Raw genomic sequence first — 26,996 nt, 5'->3', positions numbered from 1 at the left:
AATAGTCCTTCCAAGACATTTCATCCTCACCCCTCCACCTCTTCCATCTTTTCTTATTCTCCCCAGCGTTCATCTCCTGAAAACTATAGATTCCTTTACCTCACCTCAACTTTTCTGCCTTCAACTTCCGAGCATTTTACCTCCCCCTCCTTTTCCAGCTCTTCACCCTCACCTCCCGGCTCCCTGAGAAACGAACGCACACTTCCGGCTGCTGCCAGCTAAGCGCTGGATGGGGAGGGAGTTGAGGGGCTGTGGAGTGACCCCCTACCATGAGGCAAGCCTCATATCGGAGGAGACATTTGGACCTCAGGGATGGCACAAAGCATAATCATTATTACCACTCTAGGCGTGGCGGTGTTAGGTAGGGATTGAGGTTTCCACATTTGATAATGAGAAACTCAGAAATTACACAGGCGGTAACACAGCATCAGCATACAATGCCATCTGAAAATCCATGCTCCATAGGCAGCAACAGCAGAGCAGGAAAGTCAATCAGCAAACGGCTGTGGACTGTTCTGATACCGTGGCTTTGTACCAAGTTATCTACTCAAAATCCAGTCCTTCAAAATAGCCACCAGTGAGGGCTTTGAGAAAAAAAATTAAGGGGTATTTAAAACAAATTCAAGCACAAATAGATTAACAACAAAGAAAACTTCTCCATTATTCTTCCAGGACTTAGTCTATGATTTAAATATTTATTCATCAAACACAGCCAGCGTGTGTCCATTCGAAATCATCAGAAAACGCCAGACCTCTGGCTCTCCTCTGAGGGTCAAAGCTGAGATTTTGTGTGTATAATATTATTATAGAAAGAATAAATATTTAAAATGAACTAAGTAAGTTTTTCGGATAGACTGCCGCAGGGAACAGAAAGTTTCGCACTGCTTCAAACTCTAAGGAAGTTTGTGACCATGTGTGAGGAGACAGAATGAAGTTCTCAGAGGATCAGCAACAAGCCCTATCTATGAGCCTGATACAGTTCTTTCCAGGAAATTTGGCTATATTAACTTCTGATTCAAATAAGTAATCCATCAGCAAAGTCTTCACAATATTGGTTGTACAAAAATCTTCAGTGAATGACATTTGTTGAAGTGGGATTTAACTTAAATTTCATAATAACCCTGCAGTGGCATGGAAACTTGCATCCACAAATTTTAAACTTTCACAGCGTTACTCATCTTTAGGAAGGACAAGATTACCTTAAACAGAAACTTCCTTCTGCTGCTTCTACCTGCCAAGGAGCAGCAGCAGCAGCAGCAGCAGCAGCAGTTCTTTCATGAAGATTTTCCTTATTCTCAGCTGAATACAGTATCTCCGTCTTCTGAATACGCTAGAATTTGTCTCTGGCTCTGTTTCCACACTTACCATTGTCTCTGCTTTCAACCCTCACTATAAGCAACTCTGGTAGCACTGGAACTAACTCTGCAGACCCTGTCTGCCCTGGCCGACTGGATGAGTTGGCACTAAATAAATAAAAACCATTCAAAAATTTTTTTTGAACAATTGAATCCTACCTAACAACTGAAACTCTGAAGCCTACTTATAAGCTCAGCCTCAAATTTACTTCAGTCTTTAGGCATGTTCCATCCCCCCCAAAATAGATTTAGATGGATCATTCTGGAATCACAGAATTGGAAATAGTTTTAGCTATAATTGAGTTCAATCTACTCACTTTCAAAGACAAGGCAAGGAGAGTTTGAATAGGTGAAGCACCCTTTTATCACAGTGATAAAATTTAGACAAAATTGAAAGTGGCTAGTCTAGTCTATTTTGGTAGCAGCTGACCTGTCTTAGAATTCGTTGAACCTCCAGCATTGATTGTAGACTGATTTTAACCAGAACGAAAACTTCAGGCTTGAAATTATTCCGTTTTTTGAGGAAACTGAAGTTGCTGATTTAATATCACCTCACTTCTATTCGATTCCTTGTCAGACTTAAGCATGCTCAAAGTTTTTTGACTATCAAAACTAAGTTATGTGAAAATGATTCCTATTACACATTACATAAACATAGGCATACTGGACTCACACACCCACTGCTGGTACAAGCAGGTAAATTGCTACACTCTTACCAGAGGGCTTTTGGCAGTATGTTAGAGAGAGCTCACCTTTCAACCCCACAGTAAGTTGGTGCCATTTCTAAAAATTAATTCTAAGGAAAATTTAGATCTAGAAGTATAGTCAGTGTTTATCCTTCTGCCTTTCTATTTGCTGACAAATTTCACACAGTGCATCTGACATTTGTGCCGTTGAAAAAAATGCTTTTATTGTTTATAAGGAATGAGAATACAAACTGGCTGCTTACCACCTTCCCAGGGCTCTCTGGGGTCTCACGTAGTGGTTGATTTTTTTTTTTTTTTTTTTCTGATCAAAAGGTTATAGAAAGGGAGAGAAGGTGTTTTCTAGTAAAAGTTACTGGACACTGTGAGCAGGTTTTCCAGGCATTAGTTGATGTCTGGATTTTTCCAAAAGCTGTAGAAGAATAAGGCTCCAGCTGAACCTTCTCTTCCCATATAAATCTCACATAAGCAACAGACCTAGAAATCCTCACTGAACACCTCTGATGAACAGCGCTGCACCGGGAGCTGCATGGAAACAAATGGCGAGAGCTTTCTCTTGCTTATAACCATGTTCTGCAGCAATGACTTATGCACATGAATACATGGCCCTGACTGAGAGGCTGTCATTCATTTCCAGATACAAAATGTAGGAATCTCAAGAAGGGAGGAGCTCCTGCAGATGAGACTGACGAGGAAGTGCTTTGCAGAGGAAGGATTCAAGCTTTGGAAAAGAGAGGGAGCATGAAGGGGCAGAGCAGGGGCAGGAACTGGGCACCGGAGCACAGATGTCAGAGGAGAGGCTTGCAGACCAGGCTGAAGAGCACCTCAGCTCTAACGCCCCCAGTCACCACCATTACGCACTGGTTGGGTATCTACTTGCACTGGACACTACCCAGGGGAGCAGGTGCAACACAGTAGGTAAGAGAACTGAGTTCTGGATCAGAGTTCCTGGGTTCAAACCAGCTGTGGTGCTTAACAGCTCTTCCATCTTGGACAGGTCAACCTCTCTAGGTCCATTTCCACCTGTGTAAAATGAAGATGGCAATAGGACCCACCCCACAGGGCTGTCAGGAGGAGATGGAGTAATTTATGGGCAAGGACTGAGTAAATGTCCCAAGGTTGGCAAGGCACCAGGACATAGCACGGAATGATGCCTGCCTTTGTCATGCAGTGTAAGACTTTTCAATTCTTTTTCAATGTGTATCTTCAAATCTTTGTAAGATATGTGAAACAATGTGCCCGTCTTTGGAAATACATATCCTGAGTATACATGAATTGGTTTTTGATGACTATCCTGCAATGAGTCTCAGAGTTATCACTGCTCTTCTCACAGCATGGACCAAAAACAACAACAGCTCAAACTACTGCAGCAACAATAGCACTGTACAGCACCCAGGTATTTTCAGAAGGCTTCTGTAGAAGCCAAAGAGTTTTTGATGGGAGCCAGCCGAATATCAGGACAGAGGCAAGCCTAGGACGCAGGCTTTCTGTGTTCTTGCTGGGAGTCCTAACAGCTTACCAGGAGCCTGCATGCAAGGGCTAGGCTGATACAAGCTGATTCCCAGACTCAACCTGGAAGCCTATTCCTTATAAAATGAACATCTTGTGTGAAACAGTATAGCTGTGATTTGACTTTAACAGAAACAGAGTCAATTACTAACAAGCTTAAAACCTTAATAGTTTCTTGTCCAATGTTGGTGTTCAACATTCACATGTTTGTAAACTTAGCTATTCAGTAACTGAACACATTTTTGTTCTGCTTTGGATCTGAAGAGGAGGCAAAAAAGAAGGCATTGCTATTATTTGATTGTGTTTTGACATCCTGCTTGCCCACTTTCAGTAAATTCCAGTTAAAGATATATTAACTAAAACAAAATAGCACACTGATGGGGCTTAAACATAAATGGAGGCAGGAAGACAAGCATCTGCAAACCCCACAGGACAGACACTTAACCAGGTACCTAAACCAGGTCAAAAAGGCACCTAAGCCAGGTCATAAATGTGTTCAGATGTTCAACAGTATCAGCCAAGGAAATCAAGGTTAAACCCTCAAAGATGGCATATTCATGTTCAAATATGTGACAGCAACACACTCCTTTTCAGACCTGTTATTTGAACTAAGAATCTAGGCTATCCTCCTTATTTTATCCAATAATATAATTATAAGAATCATCACTATTATAGTGTATATCTAGATTTTCCACCATAGCCTCATATGCTCATAGGAGTTTTTTTGGAAGTGGCTGGATCTAGGTATGCAATAATGAAATTAGTTCCCTGATTGGTTTAGCATAGTGCTGGATGTGGACAATGGGAAGTCCCACCCTAGGTATGGGTGGCACCAACCAATAGGTTTATAGCCTGAATAGAATGAAAGGGAAGGGGAGGTTTGCTGCTTCCTGCTACCTACCGGCCATGCTATGGACTGTTTCTCCTCTGCCATGCACCCCCTATGATGCCTTGGGCCCAACCAACTATGGACTGAAACTTCTACAGACTGTGAGCTAAGATAAACCACCCCTCCTTTAACTTGTTAGTGTCAGGTATTTTGTCTCAGCAATGAGAAAAGCAACTAAGAGAATCACTTAATAAAATATAGCTTTAAAGAGACAAATTATGTCTTTATTTCTCTAGGAAATATAAAGTATTTCCATTAAAACATTAATAAAATTCTAGGATTTAAGACCAAGTTGCTCCATTTGAGGTGGAGGGGTAAAGCTTTAGTTAAATTCTTTTACTTATTAATTTTTTTTTGAGACAGGGCATTACTACATAGGCCAGGCTGGCCTTGAAATCATAATCCTCTTGCCTTGGCTTCTTGAGTGTGGGGATTACAAACATGTGCCAACACACCTGGAAAATTTCTTTTCAGAATTTACTGTCTAACTTTTTGTTGAAGTTCTATCCTGCTGTATTTCTTATTAAGGAGCTCATGCAAAACAAACAGGACAGTTCAGAATGGATGGAGATGAACTCAAACCCGAAACAAAGCACACCTAAAAAAGGTGGGAGAGAAGTGAGGATTGAAGCATACCCCTTTTCTAAATGGTGTGGCATTGTACTACAGCCTTTTTCTGTTGCCAACAGGACTTCTGTGGGTAACTGGGCTTACTTGGTTGATCAAAGTGTTCATTTTTTTTTTTTTTTTTCCTCCGGTACCGGGAACCGAACTCAGGACCTTGTGCTTGCCAGGGATCAAAGTGTTCATTAAAGGACAAGAGTATATGTGTTTTGTCTTTTTCTACCTCTCTTCCTTCCTTCACTGTTTTCTGTACTGGGGATTAAACTCAGAGTCTTCACACTGAGCTACACCCTCAGCTCTTTTTATTGTTTATTTTGAGAAAGGGTCTGACTACGTCACTTAGTTGCCCAGGGTGGGCTCAAACTTGGGATCCTCTTGCCTTGGCATCCCAGAATGCTGAGATTACAAACGTGCACTCCTGTACCCAGTAGCACATGTATTTTTCTAAAGAACTTGAGGCCCCGCCTGACACAGCGTGTGCTGATATGCGGCAAAGAAGCTGCCAGTTACCCTCAGCACAGCCTGCATCGCTGCTCTCCTTCAGGCAACTGCCCCAGGAGATGCCGCAGCTGGGGAGAGGCACAGAGAGAGACCTTGGTCACTCAGCACACGGGAAGCAGGAATATTGTGCTTGCAGGCTGCCTCTTCACTGTCAGGGTGAAAGAGTCAGAGTGAGAGAAAACCTGCCACTCTTAGCACATCCATGTCGCTGCTATGCCTCACAATCACCCTCTCAAGTGACCCCTCTGATGGCTTCGTAGACCCTGCATGGTGTGGCAGCAATTCCACACACAGCCCAGGCTGGACTGCTGGAGCAGGGGAGCAGGCAGGATAAGAAGGGACAACTTCCTGTTTTCTACCTTTATCATGCCCAGGGGCTTTCCCCGTCCTGTCCCTACTCTGCTGATGTGTCCTTTCTTCCTCTTTCTCCCTATTCAAGATCAAAAGCTGTCTGGATTATAGGAATAATTATGTTTTCTTCCTTTTCCCATAATTTGGTCTTCCAGAGCTGATTTCTAGCATCAAACTCTTGGTGTGTGTTGTTTTAGAGAGCACCGTCAAGAGAAGACACCATATCCATGATGTGTCTGCAGCTACAGCTGTTCCCCTGGGCTCCTCCATCTCACTTTCCCGTGTGGACTGAAGTGTGTTCAACACAGACACTGCCATAGTTTCAAGGATTCCAGCTGACATCATGGTGGCCCTGCTCAGGGCCAACTGATGGGAAGACATTGTTCTAATTCAGCAGTGTCAGTCCGCTGCTGATTGTGGAACACAATTCAGTAGATTCCCAGGAAGTCAGGCATGGAGTCCCTGAGTTTTCAATTCCAGAAAAATCTCGGAACTCAAGTCTGTTGACAAGGAAGCATTATAAATGACTTCTGACCCTCTGCGTTTAAAGAAAGGACTAAGATATGATCAAGAAGTTCCTTGTGGTAGATTTTAAGGTGAATTCTCAACACATTATATTCTTTCCACCCTACTACTGGGGTTTGCACTTTAAACAGAGATTTCCATCAATTAATGCATTACTTACAAAGAGATGGACTCAATTTAAATGACTAAGCAAGTGACCTGAATATTACTTCCTCTAAACAGCCTGAGCAACAAGAAAAGAAAATGAACACAAAAAGGAATTGGGATAATACCCTGTGTCTACAGGATTCCACTTAAGTGGAGCGTGTCTCCCAGTGATGTGACTCCAGGGAGGCCTGCAGTTTCAGCTGGAACAATCGGATGCATATTTTCACCCAGCGCAAAGCTAGCTAGTGCTACTCGCATAGCTAACTAGTTATCTAGCTACCCACATTTGAAACATAAGCAGAAACACACCCTCCTTCAATAAGTCAAGGCCGAGTGAGCGCAAGGGTGACCGAAGGTCCACATATTTCAAGGCATGTCACACTGTACTTTGCAGAAAATCATTTCACTTAACAAACTCGCAGCAGGCACCCCGACGAGACATAATCTATAAGGGCCTTTTGTCTCAGGCTGTGCCGCTCTGCGGTACGGGGCTCTCTTTGCGGTGGTAATTGGTTTGGCTGTCCATTCCACCCATCAGGTGATAGAAAACTATCAATCAGCCTAAATGCAATGTGAGAGAAGTCTCTTTAGCCAATTAGTCAGTAATGAGAACATTAGCCAGGATATCTTCTGCAGAGGGCACCTTAGCCATTCCACGAGAGTAAGGAGATGACAGTCCCTGTGTGATTAATAAAGATCACAGGACACTTTAGAAATTTTACTTGGGTGAAGAAGAGAATCAGAGAGAAACGCACTCAGAAGGGCTAAGTGCTTCCAGTGCCGCCGGGTGCTCTATGGGAAAACATTCCTGAAACACACAACAGCTTCTCAGTTGGAGGGGACCTGAGGGGCACTTGATCCCACAGCTCACTTACAGGGAACGGAGTGACTTGTCCGAGGTCACCCAGATGATGGCAACAGTACACTTCTTGGGGCTCCAGATAAAAATGTTAGAGCTGTTGAAAATGAATAATAAAAGGATGGGAGCTCAATACAGAAAGACCCCATGTAACTTTTGATACTTTGATATTGCCTTTTGTCTCTAATGAGGACAAGAGATTTGCACTCACTCCCCCAACTCCCTAGCCCAGCACAACGACTGTGGGCCTTGAGGATGTGCTGATACCAACAGGAAGGTTAGAGCAGTGACCCCCGAGTCCGGCGGCCTGAGCCCACCTGCAATGCCAGCTCCATCACTAACCAGGTATGTGATTTGGGGCAAGTACTGAACAAACCTCAGTTTTCCCATGTGTAAAACAGAGATAGTAATAGCACCAGAGCTGTCATGAGGGTTAAGAGTTAGGCTACTCTATAGAGCACAAAGAACGGAGCCTGGCACGTGCCAGCTCAGCTACTGTCACTCAGCTGGAATGGCGGAAGCATGCGCAGGAATGACACAAAGGAAATTCAAGGCAACTAAAACAAAAGGTTGCAAACTTTCTTGGGATGGGGACAGAGGAAATGATAGTAAGAAGAGCAAATTCCAAGCGGAGGGCAGAGGTGAGGCTGGTATGGTGATTTGTGGGTCACTAAAGTGTGGATGACAGTGCCATAATGTCCCTCCTACCTGCTGGCATGCTCCCCCAGTACGGTCACCTGGGAGTACTCAGGTGGGAATCTGTGTGCCCACTCACTACCGTGCACACCAGCCGAGTGGCCGTGTGGCAGGTGACCCACATACAGTGATCTCGGTCTGATCTCCATCCTGAGTCCCTAAGCTCCTGACCGTGAAGGGACTTCCAGCATCTGCTCCTCCGACTGGTATCCACAGCGCTGTAGGCACTGCCTTGTCAGTACTTGCTTCATCCCACCTCTGCGTTTCTTATTCTGCTGTTGTGCTTCCATCATGCAGGGCCACCTCTGCAGATTGTCCCAAAGTGACACCCACCAAATAGGAGAGCCACCCTGATGTGCGTGCTACTGCATGGCCATCAAATGCCTCAGATGTTTCTTTTGCATACTTTTTTATTCTTCCCCTCAGATGGCTCTTGCTATGCTGTCCAGGCTGGCCCAGAACTTCTGGGCTCAAGCTTGTCATGCACGAGGACTACAGGCACACATCACTGTATCCTTTTTAACTTTCTAAGAGCAAATACACCCTACTATTACCACTGTCACCCTCTCCTCTTACACCAACTTCTTAGGCATGTGTGCATGTGCATGCACATGCATGAATGCAAGCATATACACACACACACACACACACACACACACACACACACACACACGTTTCAAGGACCAAGTCCTTTGCCACTGCCTGAAAAGATGATGAAGAACAAACACAGAACTCAGTGAGTTAAGGGGAAGGGAGTACCTGAACATACCTACAAAGACCTGAATGAAGTTAGGAACAGAAGACCTAGTGTAGAAAAGGCCCACGGACAAAGAGGGATGCTACCTGACTTCTGAGTCACCTGGACGTAGCACGTACATCTGAGCTCAGAAGAGGGGTGTTGCGGAGGGGGGGCATCTCCTAAAATTCTGGAAGGCAGGAACACGTTTACATTTTCATTGCTATCTCACTCTCAGTTCTAAAGGACTCTGGATGGGAGACAAAGGGCAACAAAGAAAAGTATCTTAAACTTTGAAAATTAGCATTCAATCCTGTCTATTTCAGAGAAGGGGTATTCCTGTGTGGTTTCAAAGCTCTCTGTAGAACTCACACACAGAACTCATCTCCTCATAGGAGATGAGGGTCCCTCCTCCTGAGCATCCACAGGTGACCTGACTGTCCTCCCAGGCAAGGTTAGTATGGCGAATGTCCTCGAATCCTTCCAGCCCTCCTCCTCTAACCCTGTGTGCTATGTTGTGTCTAATGCCACGTTCTGTAGAAATCAGAAATTTCAAAGCAGCACTGCACCATACAGAGCAATTAATGAAAGGACATCACAATTTTGTGAAAATGCTAAATTGCACACAGAATAGCTGCCATATTTATGGCTTTCATACTGACCTTATCTTGTCAGAGTAGGAGAATCAGTGTCATGAATGAACTCTTTGTGGATTTAACTAGGATTTGAGTACATATAATAATAGCCTGCTTCCATTATTTCATAAACACAAAATATTCATGTAGGGCAACAAGGAATGATAGGGTTGTACGACACACTGTGAATAGTTTTAAAACTTTTTATCTTCCTGACATGTAAAATAAAACTTTACTTTCTTTTATACAGACAGCAGTAATTTAATGTCCACTTCTACAGAAATGTACTTGTGAGAGTGTATTTTGCTATGTTTTAAATGGGTTTCAAAGCAACATGTACGAATGCAAGTGGTTATATGACACCACTAAATATACACACATGTGCTAGTTCATGCTCTATGAACAGGAGGGCTGAGGTAGGAAAATAAAGACAGCCAGGAAGAAAGAGAATTGAGAAATGGAAGAGAAGAGAAGAGAGTGCAAGGTCAGAGGGTCAACTATGCAAAACTGAAGAGGTGAAGTTAAATCCAGCCCCCTTCTGTCCAACAGTGAGAACAGTGACCTAACCTGCTGCTGCAGTCTATGATGGGGAGATTATTTATTGTTTAAGAAAATGGTTCAAGCCAGGCATTAAGCTGCACACTTGTAATCCTAGCACTTGGGAGTCTAAGGCAGGAGAACCACTGTGAATTTGATGTCAGCTTGGGCTACACAGAGTTTAAGGCCAGCATGGAATAACACAGTGAGACTCTATCTCAACACACAAACAAAAAACAAAAAACAAAACAAAGAAAATGGCCTAGACAATGATAAATACAAAGAAAACCCATTCCTTTAAAGAATAAATGACGATTCCATCATCCAGAGAGCTATTTCATGAAAGACCTTTAACTAGAAGAGATCTCAGTAAGACCAATTATGTAGAGTTATTATCTAAGAGATAAATAAACAAGCTGGGGGCAGTGGCACATACCTATAACCCAGCTCTTCTGGAAGCTGAAGCAGAAGACTGCATGTACTCAGGAGTTCAAGACTAACCTGGGTTTGGGGTTGGGGATTTAGCTCAGTGGCACAGCGCCTGCCTGGCAAGCGCAAGGTCATGAGTTCGAATCCCGGTACTGGAAAAAAACAAAAAACAAAAAACCCCAAAAGACTAACCTGGGCTACATAATGAGAGAGAAAAAGAATGGGAAAGGGCACAGAGAGATGAGAATAAACAAAATGGCTTTCACAAGGTCTTACTAAATGCAAGCTACTCTTCAAAGCATACATTAACTCACTCCTCCCTCAAGTGCTCTGGAATAGGAAATATTACTCATATTTTACCAATAGGAAATAAGTAATGTGCCCCAATCTCAGCATTTTCACATCCAGGAAATGGCAGAGCTGGGGTTCAAACCTGGCTGTCAGGCTCCAGACCCGGCACAGTTAACCATTTCATTAGCTGAGGGAGTGGATGGATGAATGAATGATGCATGAACAAATTAAAAGCCGTGGTGGCTATTTCTACCTTGTGGCCTTCTGGGCCACTGGCATGGCTTGTCCACAGTACAAAGAACAGGTTTTATACTAACAAACCATTGGCTCAACAAACCATGCCTCTCACACAGCCCTCTACCACACTCTGCTCTGAGTGTGCGCAGTCAAAAGCAAAGCTGGGAGCTGCCTAGTCTGGTCAGTCACACAAGGCCAGGACCGCGGGGATCTGACAACAGGATGGAGATGTGTAAGGGACAGCAGAGCTTCCTGTGGGCCCCCTGGTGCTTCCTGAGGGAGGAGAGCAATCTGCCCCAGTGCCCTGGCAGCACTCCAACCTGGGCACAGACTTTCGTGAAGTCTGAAGTTTCAGTTAGTGGCAGCGTCTCCACTTCCTGTTCTAAACTGTTGGGTAAGTCCTGAGGCCTCTAGATGGAGGACTGCAATGCACGGAATGACTTGGTGACCATGCTATCCACGCAGGAGCAGAGACCCAGATCTGATAAAAACAAGTCTCTCTACGGGGACAAAGAGCCAGTTCGGAGCTGCACCACAGCACCGCGAGCTGACTAACTGAACGGGACAGGACAGGACGGGACGTGTGTATCTTATGCTGGAATCGCTCCCTTCCCTCTGCTTCCCACCCCTCTTCTCTCCTCATTTCCCAGGTCCTCACTTCTGACTTCAGAACAGCAGATGTTTGGGTCTGTGAAATCTGAATTCATTTACCTACGCCACTGTTCCACTTATATTCCAGACTGAGCTCTTTTTCTCTCCCAGCTTCAATTTTGTTTTCCTCTCTTTGAGGAATGTACTATTTCAAAAACCTTAATTTTTATTTTATAGGAATGCTGAGGGAGAGGCCCCAGGAAAGCATGCTGCAGCATTTTCAAATCAGTCATCTGGGGGATTTGTGACCTTACAAAAATTTCTGGTGGTTTCTGACATCCAACTTCCTCCCTGACTCAAACTCTCTCTCTCTCTCTCTCTCTCTCTCTCTCTCTCTCTCTTTCTCTCCCCTCTCCCTCCCTCTCTCTTCCTTTCTCCTTTCCTGCCTCTACTTTCTGCTGCATATTTTCAGACAAATTATCTGAGCTGGAAAAATATTTAAAACTGATGAAAGTAAAGACAACCAACAGCCACCATAAAATGTTTGTTTTAAAATTGCAGCATTGAACCCGGAACAGCTAATGTAACTATGTACAGTGTATTTGAATCATATCAATTGTGCCCACCTAGATTCAGCTCTTGGGAAAAGTCTAACAAAGACAACACTCTCCATCAGTTTAAAATAGTCTATTGTGACAGGAAAGTATCTTGAACATCGGTGCAGACTCATACGAAGAACCAATTTCCCCTCTAGAGAAAGTCAGTGAATGCAAACTCATTAGGGTGGTTAACTTCTCCAAGTAAATAGAACTGACATCACTGTTAATGTGAGGAAAAATAAGCACCTTTGATGAGAGATTATAAAACCTAAAGCAAAGAAAGCTGAGTTCTAAATGTGTTCCTTATAAAATGGGAAAAATAATAATACATGTTCCTTTTTCATGGAGATGTTTTAAGAACAAATAAGCAATGGTTAAAAATACTTTTAGTCCTCCTGGGTAAGGCACTACCTAATCCCAAGAGAGTTCTAAAAGAAAGAAAAAGAAATAGATCGGTGTGTTCTCAGCATTTTCAATGAGGGCTAGGGACCCAAAATGTTTTAAAAGCAGAAAATTGGTAGCGCTGGAGATATTGTCAAAATACATTTCCCTCTAGTGAGGAAAGGGAGGGGGAGGGCCGAAAGGGTGTAGTGGAAAGGAATTGTCATCAAAGCATTGTTAATAGGAACTGAATTATATTACAATGGCGATGCCTCAACATGGAGAATGAAAATTGTTCTGCACTATTGTGGACTGACAATATGACAATCGCTCATTGAGCGTGGATGACAGCTGTAGCTTTCGAGCTCGGTGCACAACACAAGATGAATGAGCGCTCCAAGTTCCTTCAGAATGGGCGCCTAGTTCACAAGAGTCCGCCTCATCCCCAAATAAATACACGCCAGCTTTTCACTACCTCAGCAAATGTAGCATCTCTTTACAAACCGAAGTGCTACCAGTGGCCTCCGACTGCCAGTGTCATGTCCCTGCTTAGTGGATTTGCAGCAGCTGTGAAATGTCAAGTCAAAATGCCATGGAAGATCTATACAGCGCCTCGGCAGAGGAAAGGGCAAGAGACAGTAAACTGCCTATGCCGGGGCGCACGTGAGCTGACGTCAGACTGTCTCCTGTCCACACAGACTGCTTCCGAATTTCTGCCTTGGCACAGCGGAGACATTTATGTATCTGTACTGCAACAAAATCCAGCCATGCTCACCCGTTCCACCTCCACCCCCAGAAAAGCAAGGGAAATACCACAAAAACCGCTCACAATACCGTTACCAAGAGAGAAAGAGATGAGCCTTGTTCTCACTCCCATGTTAGTATTTCATTTCCAGTTTTAATGTGTGTGTGGTACTGGGGATCGAACTCAGCACCCTGGGGATGCTAGGCAAGTACTCCATCCCTGAGTTGTATCTCCAGCCCTTTAATGCACTTTTCAAATTCTTAAGTTAAAATGTATTGTTTTGTTTTGTTTGAGACTGGGTCTCACTCTGTAGCACAGGCTGGTCTTGAACCCATCCATGGTGATCCTCCTGACTCAGTCTTCTGAGTTCTAGGATTACAGGCATGTACCACCACACCTGGTTTAAAATGTACTTTTAAGTGATACATAAAACACAAAAACTGCCGGGTGTGGCGGCGCATGCCTGTAATCCCAGCACTCGGGAGGCTGAGGCACGAGGATCACGGTAAGTTTGAGACCAGCCTGCGCTACACAGTAAGCTCGAGGCCAGCCTGAACGGCATAGCGAGACCCTGTGGCAAAAAGACTAAAACTAAACAAAAAAACTAAAAACACAAAAACTGTACATAGTAAGGGGGTGCCCTGTGATGTTCTAATGTATGTATACATCGTATATTAGGGTTAAACACATCTCACCTTATATTTATCACATCTTTATAGGGAAAACATGCAAAATCTTTTCTTCTAGTTTCAGGAAATATGCAGTGCACTGCTGCTATCTGCAGTTACCCCACTGTGCAACAGCATGCTAGAACTACTTGCTCCAACTCAACTGAAACTTAGTACTCATTGATCCATCATTTCTGGCTCAGCCTCTGGAAACCACCATTCTACTCTTGATCTCAACGCTTTTTTAAGAAAGTAGAACCTGCGGTATGTTCGGTTCTAGTGTCTGCTTTTTCAAGTGTAGCAGTCAATATAGTGTAAATATTTTTCAGTCTCATTAAGTATTCTAAAATAGAACTTAATGGCTATATGCACTCCATGTTCTCCATGTAACTTACACAATCCCCTATTATTGGGCATGTAGGTGGCTTCCAGTTTTTCGTTAAGAAAAATAATGCAGCTCTTGTGTAACACTGGCTCACTCTAATTTTTTAGAATAAATTTCATGAAACTTGCACTGATTTTCTGTGATCCTGGCTTTGACAAATCAAAGTGAACCTGGGGCAGCCCTTGGGTAGGTTCCTAGAACAGAAGTCAACCATTAAAAAGAATTCCCCAAGTGTTGGAGGAGCAGCTGACGAGGAATAATGATAGACAAGTTCTCCGTCCTGTACTTAGACAAAACAGAACCATTTACCCCTTCATTGCTGCGGTCCAGGCTTCTAGACTTCACCGACACAATCTGCCCCCGGGGGGCGGGGTATGTGGCCAGGGAAGGAGTAACATAGGCAAAGGGAAAGCGATTATGTGAATAATCTCCACATTTCCAAACTTGATATGAAATATAAACTTCCTCTGAAACTTCGAGTGAATGACATAATGGGGGAATTATTGATGCTATTATCTAAATACTCCTAGCTATCTTCCAGACACACACATGGCAGGTAGAAGTGTATTTCATGGCCTTTCTGCGGTTAGATGGGGTCCTGTGACTGGCTCTGATGCATCGATTGTGAGCAGAGTGACAGGTTTCATGTCTGGGCTGGAACATTAGATTGCTGAGCTCCCTCTGGAGCTCCTGTTCTCTTTCAGCACAAGCACGAGTATGAGACAGTGGCTAGTTCTGTCTGAATGATTCCCTGTAATCACAATAAGAAGAGTTCTTTCCTCTGCCAACCCACAATAAACATGAGCAAGAAGTGATCTTTTCTTGTTTTAAACCAGTCAGATTTGGGAGCTATTGTCACCCCAGCATCTCCTGACTGACAAATCCAATAACACTTAACTGAACTTTGTGATCTCATAATCCAATTGAAAATAGGCACAGAAAACACCACTCTTCTCTACACATACAGTATGAAAATCTAGCCAATGGCAGACATAATCTTTCATGTGTCTTGGGTTTCATTACATGACAACTCAATAGATATTTCTTCGGTGTCTAGTAGGTACAAAGGAGTTATTGTATTAAGCGCTTTGGGACACTTTATGTTTTGAGTGTAGTCTGTTCTCTCAGGATTCATTTGCAGGAAGCTTGGTCTCCAATATGGCAGCATTAAGAGGCAGTGGAGCGTGCAAGTGGTAGGTCCTAATGGGAGGTGAGTGGGTCATGGGAGTGCTGCCCTTAGATGGGACTGATACAGTTCTCAATTAGTTCTAGAAAGAATGAGTTGTTCTAAAAGAGCAAAGCTGATACCTGGCACTCTCTGGCCTCCTGTCTTGCCATGTGACCCCTTTTGCATCCACTCCTACCATGTGACATCACCCACCATGAGGCTGTCACGAGAATGGAGCAAAGTTAGAACTGTGCTCTTGGACCTCCAGAACTATGAGCTACATAATCTCTTTTTAACAAATCATTTAGCCTTGGACATTTTGTTATAGCAACAGAAAACAGACTAATACAGGAAATATGAAGAGAAAAGGTCATAACTATGGCCCTGAAAAACTGAGAGAAGAGAAGATATGGCTTCTAATTTTCTATAAAGAGGAAATTTAGGGTTAACAGCAGGGTTGTGGAAGCCACCCGGGAGAGAGTCTTGAAGTTGTATCTGCATTGTAAATGTGGTCTATGCACAACTGCACTGGGGGCTTCACAGAGAAGCTGAAGGGAAATACAAGAGAGGGCTGGAGACCTCTGCGGCCTGCCACGGATACCACAAGTTTAACTCAAAGCAGAAGATGCAAAGTCCCAAAGGAGGGGAAGCAGCAGATGGCTATGGTGCTTGAAAGGACTGGAAGATGAGGTCTGAGAAGGAGACTGGAGGAGCTTCCTTGAGGGAACTGTATCTGAGAGGCACTCTTGGGGCCAGTATTTCCACCAGAGAGACTCTAAAGAAGTGGTCTGGAAGGAGGGCGCAGCTTAAGCAAACACACAGAGGGGACAAAGCAGAGGAGACAGTCAGCAGGTGTCTAGGACAATCTGGCAGAGGCATCACCACAAGCACCTACAAAGGATGTTAGACATTTGTGAATTTGGGGAGAAAAGTGCTGGGAGACAGCACGGTCTCTGCTTGGCCAGCTGAGTTAGGAAAAAGTCTGTAAAACCAGGACTTGAAGGAACAGAATTAGAAACCAGGAAGAAGATGAGAAGCAGAAGAGCTGGTCCTGGCAGGTTTACTTGGCTTCTGAATAACGAAACTGGTAAAGCCACGAGGGCTGCAACCCAAGGAGGCAGGCACCGAGCCAGGGCCTGGCTTACACTGCTCTCTGAGCTCAGCCTCTCAGCACAGGGCTACACAGACAGAGCGGGGACGAATGACAGCTCCTCACACCAACTAAAGGACAAGTCAGTTACATGGGACTTGCTGGTTGTCCTTTTTTTAACTTAATTCTTTGATGTACTTTCGTATCTAGTTTGTCATTAATATGTTCCCCCCAAAATAGTCACAGCAAAAATAAGGGTGTTTTCAGATCTGAGCCCTTGCCCACCTGCGAATAGCTCTGGGAGAGACCCAAAGTGAGGTTTGACGATTATCTACAAATTCTATCTTTAAATATTAAAAGTGAGAGCTAGCAGCACTGCCTATCCTTTTTTTTTTGTCTTTTTTGAGACAGGGTCTTGATATGCAGTTCAGCTGGCCTTGAGCTCACTTTGTAGCCCAGGCTGGTCTTGAACTCACAATGATCCTCCTGCCTCAGCCTCCCGAGTGCTGTATCCTTTCATGATTATAAGAAAAAGATAAACTCTTAAGACAAAAAAGGGAAACATTCCAGTTATTCAACTTTTGGTTAGGTTTTCCAGCCATGATTCCTTCATTCTGAATTAGATGTGGTATGTTTGCTTCCCTTATGGCAGCAGTTTGATTTGGGTTCAAACAAACAAACAAAAGTTAGTCCAAAGGCTGGGAAGAGCAGGTAGAGTAGGACAATAATGATAACTTTTCTGTGTGATCCTGAGAGAGTGGCATGGATTTCTGGCCCAGGACTAGAATAGTATTTCAAGTATGAAAGGAAAATTTCTGGAGGCAAACTGTCAACTGAAGCACAAACATCATCCCTTTGACATCCCACTGAAATGGGAGAAAATCCAAGAAGACGTTACAAGAAAGCTCAACACTCTGGATTCAGGAATAAACACAGGTTGTTTTTTCAAAAGGGCCTCAAGCAACAAAATAGTATAACCAGCTCCAAGTGGTCAGGAGAAAGTAGTTGGGAGCTTACTGGGCACAGAACCTAAGAAAGTCTTCTCGTATCTGGGTTGTGTGACAATGAGAAATCCTGGGGCCTTCGCTACTTTCATCAGCAAAGATAGCGAACACATCCCATGGAATCTGTTTTGTTCTAAGGTCAGATCTACAAAGCCATAATTACCTAAGTAACTGAGGTCTGATGTTGCCCAAAATATCCAGGTAATGACAGAAAAAAGGTCATTTCCTTTGTATAATCTCAACTACACCACTGGCTGTCTACACTGGCAGTTCGCCAGTTCAAAACAGCCTTTCATTTCACTTTGTACTTGCACAGACCTTGCCAAAGACTATGAATTCTTAATGAGGATTTTAAAAAATTACCTTTCTAAATATGCCTCCTCCCTTGCCCTGCTCCTTAAAATGATCTAATGACGTGTTCACAGGCTGATCTATAAAATTCCCTTTGCTAATTTTTGCATTCAAAGGAAACCCACTCTGGGACGGGAGAAGAAGAATATCAGGAGACAGAAAGGAAGCCACAGAGGTGAAGAGGGAGAATGAACAGGGGTGCCAAGATCTGCAGCACTGCAGGGATTAAAAGACTCCTCCGTATGGAGAAAGAGAAAAGCAAAGCCGATATGCAGGTCAACAGACGTCTTATTCAGAGTTTGAGCTTTGACAACACAGGCAGTTTGGGGGCAGAAAGGAGCGCATCTGCTGGTCTGTGATTGCACGGGGGAAGCGACCATTCCTTTTCTTCACAAAGAAAAAAAAAATGGCATTTATCTCAAGTACAGCAAAGCGTATTAGGATTCACCTCCCCCATTCTTTCTTTTCTCTTCCTCCTGCCATCTCCCTCGCCGCCTCCCCTTCCTGTTGGAAAAGAAAAGGTGGGAGGGGGAGGAGGACCCACCGGTCACAGACAACACTGTGGGATTCTCTTTCTTTGGCTTTTACCAGCCTGTGGGGGTCAGGATGCTATTGGTTCAGCTTTATGTGCGATATGGTGCCTCTCACTTAGCAACAGCGAGCAGGAGAGGCAGGAAGCACCGCCACCTGGCCCAGCAAGTGTGCAGTGGTTTAAATGAACCACTCACTCAGGGAGACAGAAGGGGGAGAGAGAGCGAGCGTACTCTAAGCTTAACATATTGTACTATGAAGAACAAGGCTTAATCAGGCTGCTACCAACCAACAGGCAGGCTCTGGAGGAAGAGCAAAGACTGGACACGAGTTCCTTTCAAGCAGTATCTCTGTAAACATCCTATATTGTCTTCATGTGTTTTTTGAAGGACTATCTATTGTGCTGTATGGGTGGTCGGTGGAGAGAGAGATGGTGATCTGGGCAAAAATAAGAGATGAGATGAATCTAAAACTCTACAGCGACTTTACTTGGTTTTATTTTGTCTCCACACCAGGGTGTTACTGGAAAAGAAAAGGCAAAATTGAGTGTACTTGAAAAAGCAATTGGCTATGTAATCATGGGATTTTTTTTTTTAATTAGTCCACACAGTAGCTATTTCTAAATCCTAAATTCCATCTTAGTGGTTGAAAATTAGCTTTCTGGAGAGTAAAGTGGCAAAAGAAAAGTGCCTCTCTGCTAGGAAGAGATTTTTCCCCCTTCCCTTCCTTGGTGGTACAAGGGAAATTTCGGAGAAGGACGGCAGAGCAGTTCTGAAAGCTCACACCGCCTGAATATAGCAGGGCTCAGCGCCAGAACAACAAGGAAGTGCAACCAACTAGTCCATACTGTTCCTGCTCTTCCCCTCCCTTCTAGATCTCCCTACCAAGCGTGAGGGATTATCTCACCTCCACATCCACCCCAAGCCAAACCACCCCCTATTCAAGAGCCAGCCAGAGACACTATGCATAGATGGGAAAATGTCTGTCTTCCCTTGTTGGAGAAAAATAGGAGTCAACTTGGGCCTTTGGCTGGAGTCAAATGGTGCCCCAGAGACAAAGACCAACATTTGGAGGACACAGATGGGCCTCTCTCCCCTTCTAAACCAGACCCAGTTAACCCCTTAGGCACCCAGCAGTAGAACCACTGACGACAGTGACATCTACTGCTCGGGGCACAGATGTACATCCTCTTGGCTTCTAGGAGGTTCTCAACAGCAGCCATTTGCCTCACTCCTGTGGCCTCCATTCACGTGGCTCCATGACAGTGTTTCTAGCTGCTCTTGGGCTAACAGTAGAGTGAAGACGTCTGCAACCTCCTCACCTTCCAGCTGGCCCCAGACAGAGACCTGTAACACATGCCCATCTGGAGAATGACTAACTAGCAATGATTCTGTGCAAGAGGGATGGAAGAAAGGTTCACAGTGCCTGCACCTCCTTTAGAACCACTGCTAAGGTGAAATCACTTCGTTAATCCTATCTGGTGCTTGAGTCAAATATGCTGGGAAAAAGAAATGAAAGTTTCACCCAGGAATCACTGGATTTTACCCTATTGAGAAAACCAGGATCATGAAGCTAGTACTAGTAATTAGGGGATTTAGAAACACCACTTTCACAGGTCATAGAATAGCATTTTAACTAACCCAATGTGTTTTATTCTGTGCATTTAGTTCGCTAGCATAAATTCCCTACCATTGAGGAAAAAAGCTCTATTTTATTAGGAAAGTCATAGTTACAATTTTCTGGAACTACAGCAAAAATGCATGCATGCTGATGACAAGTAATATTTATAAATCTATGATTGTTTTTCCCAGGAAGGACAAGAACCAATATCACTAATAGAGCCCACGACTTCTCCCAAAATAGGCACAAAATTTAAAAACCATGTTAAAGGTGCCAAGAACAGGAAGTCTGATGATGATGAAATTAATGGGTCAGGAGGTACAGCTTGTTTCATTTCTGGCAAGAATATCTAATGAGTTCTCAACCATAACGGGTAGCTGTTGAACAGAACACTAAGCACGCATAAAATTCAAACATCATTCATCCTTCTGAGTGCTCAAAGTACTCTGTAGGCATTTGCCTTTTATTCCCAAACATTCTACATATAATAACTGGATGTTAAGTCATGATATTCTAATTTCTAAACTGGCGGAGGGGGGCAGTGGTGGTTAGAGTTCATTCCAGGTCACAGAGCAAATGAAAAGAGGAGTTGAAGGACCAGGCTTCTGACTGCAACCCAGCCTGTGTCCTGGGCCACTGCTACCAGGTTCTTGGTTCTCAGCCACAGTGAGGTCTATCTCGGCCCTTTCACTGATGCTTCATCCCTGTGTGTTCCCCCGAGCCACTGTCTCAGAGCTGTGATGGCCTTATTAACACTCTTCTTTAAGTTTCTCATGAGTTGCTTTCATGAAACGGATTAAGGAAAAATAATTAGTAGGTAGGAGGCTTCAGTAAAACCTATGATCCAGTTGAGGTTCAGACGTAAGTTAAAGGAAAGGCCGTATTTACCACCCGTCCCTATCTCAGCTCTCTTGCATCCTAACATTCACAGGAGCATGACATGAAAGGGGACTCAGAAAAGTAGCAGTGGTAGCTCTCCACGGAGTCGCAGATCCACCAGGTGGAGCTGCGCTGGGGCAGCCAGCAGTGTGGTCTAATTAATAGAACAACAGTGAAACTTTCATTCTTTTCCACAGGATTTCACTTGGCAGAACGTGCCCAAACACAAGCCCGTGTGGGGTAAGCATAGCACTGGTCACTGATACACCGTGGAGCACCTGGTCTACGTGTGGAGTCTGGTGGAGCGACAGCCATAGAAATGACATCCTCAAATGTCCGTCCCTCTAAAGCCCCTTATATTTCTATGTGATGACAAACTCCTTCAAAGTGTCCCTAAGCCTACAATTGTATCCCCATGATTCACCTCTTCTGCAGACTCTTTTAACACATAATTCCAATATCCAACATTAACCTAATGGGCAACATGCGTGAGTTGTATGTAGCTGAACACAGCCCACAGAACTCCCCTCACTCAAACTGTGAAAGCTAAATAAACCAAGCATCAAAGAGGCAAACAGACTGTGAGGAGTTACATGTTCTTCAGATGAGAATAGGGACTACAGCCAACGATAACTGGCGACCCGCTGTTGGAGAGATGGCTTGAAATCCTGAAGCCTGCCTCTCCTTACAGTCCCCAACACTCTTCACATCTTGCATGGTGCCAGCATGCTCCCAACCTGGGAGAACCAGGGGGCACATCCTGGGCAGCTCCCTTCCTCACCTCCTTGAGTCACTCAGCTTGCCCCTTGGACTACTCTTCCAGGATGCGTCACTTCCGGCTGGCTCCCCGTCTTCTCCTTAACTAAGTACTTTAGTTTGGGAGCACATCATCTTACATCTGTATCAGTACAAGGGCCAATTCCCTGGTCCTTTCCCCTCTCTGGGCCATCTGATTTTGAGACACTCTTGATTCTCACAACCAGCACTTACTTAATTGTTTCAGACCTAAAGTACTTTGCTACCATGTGGTTCACATAACATCACTTTTATAAATAAAACAGAACATTATAAACATATACGTGTGCGCACGTGCATGTGCACACGCTTGCTTGTGTTTATACAAAAACTTTTTTGAATGAACCTATCTGGGGCGAGCAAATCCTTTCTCTAAAAGGCATTTAGTAAATAGTTTAGGCTTTAAGGGTGCCAAAGGGAAAATATGGTGTTTTCAGGCAGATATTTACAAAAGAGAGAAAATACATTTTCACCAATTTTTGTGGCAAAATTCAAAACTTCATTTGTAGACACTAAAATCTGAATGTCACACAGTTTTGAAGTGTCAGGAAATATTATTATTTTGAATTTTTTCAACCTTTTAAATACATAAAAATTCTAGCATATGGGCCTTACAAAAATAGGTGGTAGACTAGGGTCCTGACTCACGGTTCATAATTTGGTGACTCTTAAAATATATATCAAGTGGTTAACACTGTAGTAAGGCCTAGGAAATAGGGAGAGGGAAAAAAGATGAAAGTTTTTTATTCTTTACATTCTAATTAAGACATTTCCATATTATTTTCATTCTCATTACAGACATATATTACTTTTATGAGTTGAAAACAATGAGATTTGATGGATTAAAATAAAGACTTCTGAGTTTTCCAGGTCCTCCAGTCTTCCTATCTCAATTTTGTTATATCCTCTGTTTAATGAGGACGGTATACCCTTCATTATCTGCCTAAAATCTCTTATACCTTTCCTGTTTGCACACATTTGCTACTGGGCAAAATCACATTCATATTTCAAGTAAATGAAATTTCCTATTTCCTAACTTTCTCCTTCAACTATTTCAGACAGTTTAGGGAAAATTTCAGTCATCTGACCATCACTTGCCAGCTAATTTAGTGTGTTTAATCGTGTTTCTTAATTGGTCTGTGAGTTCCCGTAGGTAGGTACTCCCCTCAACCTTCCACTCCCCCTTGGGACTTACTGAACTTAGGTGTTCAGTAAACACTACACAGCTATTTATTTGGCCATTCTATGCTAAGATACAAATGTAGAATTTTTTTAAACTGTAGACTATTTAATAAATATCCTAGGGTCAACATATGGAAACTAGAAAGAGATTTCATCTTAATTTGTACAAATATTATTTTCTAACTTTTGCAACTGTCCAACAATGAAATACACTGCCTCTTCAAATAACACACTTCCTGACACTAAAAAGTATTCAAAACACAAGTGTACGACCATCTGTCAGGGATTCTGCAGAAGGACTTCCTGTATTATTTAGGTCAGGCCACATGGCTTTGAAAGTCCCTTCTCACTCAAAAAAATTGGTTACTCTGATTGACTCTATTCCCCTACTCCAAATTTCTCATTTATTTGTTAAAATTAAGTGATTTAAACTAACAGGGGTTATAAGTTTACAACACCGATCATTAAAAACCTGGTTTCTTTGCCATTTTATACTTCTATGGGTATAAGATGAAATTAATTGCTTTAAGTAGAATTAGGGTATTTCATAAACCACCAGCAATAACCTGAAGAAAAGTTCCAAGATCAGTGAAATTTTGTCTCTTATTTAGACAGTTTCCTGAGGACAGTTTACTTAGGTTTTTTTTTTTTCTTATTTATTTGTTTACAGTGTTAGGTTTTGTTATTAATCAGCTGTCTGGATGACAATCCATAAATCATAACTACACCTATATTTTTCTTAGCTTGAATCCAGCTTTCTAGATTCAATTGGAATTCTGAAGACATCCCACTTTTCAAAGAAGGTTAGTAACTCATGTCCAATCTCCTCTTCTGAAGTAAAAGTATCACCCCTTGGGCACTCAGCTATATGAAAACATTGCAAAAAGCCAAAGGCCCAAAATGACACATCACCACATGCCCACTGGGAACCCACCGTGGGCCCAAAGGGTGCTCTAAGCACCTTGGACAGACAGAAACATACTCAAACCCTCACCTAAGAAGCCACACTGGCCACCTAACAAAGATCAGTGCGTTGCTTTTAAAAAGTGTGTGTGTGTGTTGGTGAGGGGGGTATATTGGCTGGCTTGCAGTGTCTATGGAAGACCAAGCATTTTATTCACCAATCTAAAAGTGGAAAATTTGTGACAGGAGGTACAACAGACAAAAAAATGCACACACAAGAAAGAGAAAGCAGAGAAAGAGGAGAGTGAGACTCAGTTGCAGCAGGAGGGGCACGTGGCATCAGAAGGGAGGACAGGGACCAAGACACTGCCTGAAGGTGACACCGGAAGTCAGGGTACATGTCTGGCCCCTGGTACTGCATGGCTCATGCCGCCCAATGCCTTTGCTTCAGCAAATTAACTGGTGTTCATCAGGAGAAATAACGTCTCTAGGCTTTAGTTCCCCAAGTGCTTCCTAAGAGCATCAAGACCTATGTTCTGAAAAGCACCTGTTTCAAGGCCGAACCCACACTGCCCTCAGCTACTCTAAGCTTTCTTCTCATATTCTTCTTGAGTCACTGAGGAAAGATTCTATCACACTGTCCATCTTCTGACCCTAACACAAGTCAGGAACAAGAGATTATAGTTATTGAGTGCTTACGCAATGCTAAAACTTTAAGTGGATTAATCACAACAAGCCCTGCCTAGGACCCATTTTGGAGATATAGAAACTGAGGATTAGAGAAGTTATGTAGCTTCCCCAGGACCTATGGCTAGTAAACAACAAAGTGAGGATTTAAACTCCGAAGCCAGCAAGCTTACCCACAGACTTACATGACGTGTAAGACTGTGCCGATCAGCCTTCTTACCCTCAGAAATTTTCTCATCTTTAAGATGCACAGGAAATATTCGCATTTTGAACCTCAGGAAATGAGATGGTAAAACTTTCCTTTATTTCTTAATAGAAATTTGATTCGCTAAAAAGTTCTTCTTATGCAAAATGAAATTTAAAAAATCCCTCAATGAATAGAAACTGTGTTCTAGGGATCCAAAATGAAAATTTCCCAAAAAGAATGACACACACTCCGGAGATTCCTTGCCAGAAGTTTCCCCCACCCCCGAAGCTGTAAGGGGACAAAACCCAGTGAATTTATTGGCATTGCAACAGAAGAAATCGAAGGGCAGTCTTTGCTCAGCAAAAGACTGGTCTAGGCTGTTGGCTGAGATTGTACTTCATCGGCTCTGTGAGAAATACAGTATTCTCCAGAGTTACACTGCCCAGAAAATGGAAGTCTAGTGGGTTAAGAAAAGGAATCTTTAAAGGACACCTTTCTAAAATATTACAAATTTATACACCTGTAGTGAACAGAAAATACGTTCTCAATGGTTTATTACGGGGTGATCCTTATGAGTATTAGTAGTGGTAACAAGTGTAACTCGGTGCTATTTGGGTGTGTGGGAGGGGAGGGTGTTAAAACCAAGAAATCCCTTTGACTTTGCCCTAAACCTAAACTGCCATGTGTTCCAGGTCTCTAAGTCTGTTTTTTTTTTTTTTGTTTTTTCTCCGTTACCAGGAACCGAACTCATGACTTTGCGCTTGCCAGGCAGGCGCTTTGCCGCTGAGCTAAATCCCCAGCCCTCTAAGTCTGTTTTTAAAATGCCTTTTTTCCTGTTCTCTGCTACCTTCACTTGTCCTTGCTGTCACCCTTGTTTTATACACGGTTGGCTGCCAGCGATCTCAAGGTGCTTCTGTGCCTTGCTGGTGCGAAGTGTACAGGGTCTGATCCACACACACACCTCTCTCTGAGTTTCTTTCTTTCTTTCTTTCTTTCTTTCTTTCTTTCTTTCTTTCTTTCTTTCTTTCTTTCAGTTCACATCTAGGTTCCAGATGGTTGAGGTTGATGGAAGCCTAACCTCTCATTAAATGTCAAATTACTCTAATTTTCTCCCTTTCAAAGAATGCCTTCTTTAAAACGAGGATGTGGATTTCTGGAGATGTTTTCTTTTACTCATCTGAGAAATTAGGTACCATCCTTTAAAAAAAAAAAACTGAATATGAACACGTAATTGGCCAGGAAGAAGACTAGTAGAATCTTTTAAAAAAGTAAAATGGACTGTACTTTCCCTTGACACTTTGCCTTTGGTAGAAGCCCTTCAAGTTTAGAAGTTTCTTAAATGACTAATTTAAGCTACCTTAAGAAAGAAGAATCTAACATTTGCTGTAATTCTTTGATGACTCCTGCTTGATTATGATCAGCCAATGGACAGATAGCTGCGTCGAGACAGCATTGCTGTTAATCTACATGTTCATAGCATTTGCAACCTTTCTAAGTAATGTTATTCCATGTTCCACGGGTCAGAACAGTACCAACTCACCGCGTTTCAGCTTTCTGACATTCCAGTTATTTTAATCTATCATCCTTCTTGCTTTGCTGTCCCCCTGTTTGAGCATGTAGTTTATTTTATAATTTTGTTCGGTTCTAAAAATCAACACAATGAGTTTTTGTTTTTTTTTCCATATAAATTTCCAGCTCTTCTGAATTAATTCTTTGGATTGATGTATTTTCATGTTATTGACCCAAGAAGAAATCCAAACCCAGTCAGAACTGTGAATCGAGAAAGAAAAAGAAAAAGAGAAAAGGTCCGAGAGAAATGAAAGCATCAAGGCAGGTTTGCTCCTGAGAAGACTGTAGCTTGTGTGTAAAATGCTGCTAATCACATCTTTTCTTCCGCATATGCTGAACGACACGAGGGCGCAGGTGAAGGTTGTGTTTTTCAATGCGATTTCATTTATCGCTCTGGTCTTCTAAATGTAGAGCAGAACCAGAGAGTAGTGCTTTCTAGCACAACTCCCATTATTTCTACTTGAGCTTTGCTTTCATTTTTAAAAATCTGTCTAAAAAAAGTAAAGAAATAGATGTCCTACTACCAAAAGTATCAGGGCAACTTTAATCTCAATGAGGAAAAGAAAAATACCTTATACACTATAGTATTCTTGGCATAATCACAGGCACGTAGCACATAGTCAGCAAACATGGTCA

At 43.0% G+C, this 26,996-nt stretch overlaps 1 protein-coding gene and 1 pseudogene across 2 annotated transcripts in view; both read right to left on the bottom strand.

Annotated features, from left to right (window-relative positions):
* Window positions 1-8,450, bottom strand: part of LOC102008130 — a 65,817-nt pseudogene extending 57,367 nt beyond the window's left edge.
* Window positions 1-26,996, bottom strand: part of Maml3 (mastermind-like transcriptional coactivator 3) — a 407,740-nt gene that overhangs the window by 292,844 nt on the left and 87,900 nt on the right. The gene's annotated exons all lie outside the window — the stretch shown is intronic.

Source organism: Chinchilla lanigera, unplaced genomic scaffold (assembly GCF_000276665.1).
Source record: "Chinchilla lanigera isolate Chin_1 unplaced genomic scaffold, ChiLan1.0 scaffold00027, whole genome shotgun sequence".
In the NCBI taxonomy this organism is placed as follows: domain Eukaryota; kingdom Metazoa; phylum Chordata; class Mammalia; order Rodentia; family Chinchillidae; genus Chinchilla; species Chinchilla lanigera.
This window is presented reverse-complemented; position numbering and strand designations above follow the sequence as displayed.